General features: G+C 63.8%; 1 non-coding gene across 1 annotated transcript; it reads right to left on the bottom strand.

Moving 5' to 3' along the window:
- Positions 1 to 794: 794 nt before the first annotated feature.
- LOC131867028 (5S ribosomal RNA) lies at positions 795 to 913 on the bottom strand. Its single transcript, XR_009365625.1, has one exon. It is a non-coding gene; the product is annotated as a 5S ribosomal RNA (ribosomal RNA).
- Between the last annotated feature and the right edge of the window lie 283 nt (positions 914 to 1,196).

The raw sequence follows: 1,196 nt of genomic DNA, 5'->3' as shown, positions 1-1,196 counted from the left end.
CCTTTCGTGCGCTCCAAGGTGCGCACGAAGTCGGAGCTCGGTTTGCCCCGGGTGCGCACCTTGGTGGGCGCCATGGTGCACTCCGAGGTGCCCAAGATTGGTGCGCACCAAGGAGCGCTCCGAAGTGCGCTCCAAGGTGCGCGCGAAGTCGAAAGTTGGGTTAATTGTCCGGTTTGCCTCGGGTGCGCACCTTGCGTGCACCTTCGCCAGGGTGGGCGCCTTGGTGCGCACACCTTGGCTGGGCTGCGCACACCTTGGCACCCGCGTTTCCTTCATTTTAAATTTTTTTTTTTTACAATCTCTCAAGTGGGAAATTCTATAATCTCAACTTTTTTTGCCTTTTCAGGAAACTTTTGAATGGAGCGCATCATTGGTGCGCTCCGAAGTGTGCTCCAAAGCTCTCTCCAGCTGCGTGCACCTGCCCTGGCCGCGCACCCGGCCCCGCCCAGCTTCGCTCACCTGTCCCGGGCGTCTGGTGCGGAACCTTAGAGTAAGAAACATCACCGTGCACCTTGGCCAACGTGCGCGACTCGACCGAGCGCGCACTGGCCGAGGTGCACACCGATTTCACCTGGGTGCGCGCGCAGCACCTCGGGCGCACCGGGGTGCGCGCACAACGCCCGGGTTGCACCGTGGCCTGTGTGCTCGGGGCGCCTCGGGTGCGCGCTCGGTGTCGCCCCCGCGCGCGCGGTAGTGCGGGCAGCGCACCCCGGCCCGGCCCGGCCCCGACGAGAACGCAAACGGGCAAAAGGTTTATTCAAATAGCATTGCGACGCCCGGCGAAAAACTAAAAAAGGGTGCAACACCGGGACTTCCCGGGAGGTCACCCATCCCAGTACTACTCCGGCCCAAGCGCGCTTAACTGCGGAGTTCTGATGGGATCCGGTGCACTAACGCTGGTATGATCGCACCCGTTATGAGCTTGTCGCAGTGTGTACTTAGCAAACCGCGACCCACGTGCGAATCCACCCCGGCCACCCACCCCCGTCGAGGTGCACACCCTCCCTCGCGAAGTGCGCCCCGTTCGCCAAGTGTGAGCCCTGCCCGGGTGCGCGCACCTTGCTAGGGCGTCGGGTGTGCACCCGGCCCGGCCTACGTGCGTGCACCTGGAGGGGGCGTCGTGTGCGTGCAGTGTCCCGTCTGCAACGCGGTGCCCACACACCACCTCGGGCGCAACGACCTGCGCTCACATGTGG

The sequence above is a fragment of the Cryptomeria japonica genome, unplaced genomic scaffold, assembly GCF_030272615.1.
Source record: "Cryptomeria japonica unplaced genomic scaffold, Sugi_1.0 HiC_scaffold_162, whole genome shotgun sequence".
Lineage (NCBI taxonomy): Eukaryota > Viridiplantae > Streptophyta > Pinopsida > Cupressales > Cupressaceae > Cryptomeria > Cryptomeria japonica.
Note: the sequence above shows the minus strand (reverse complement) of the source record. Positions and strands in the feature narration are given on the sequence as shown.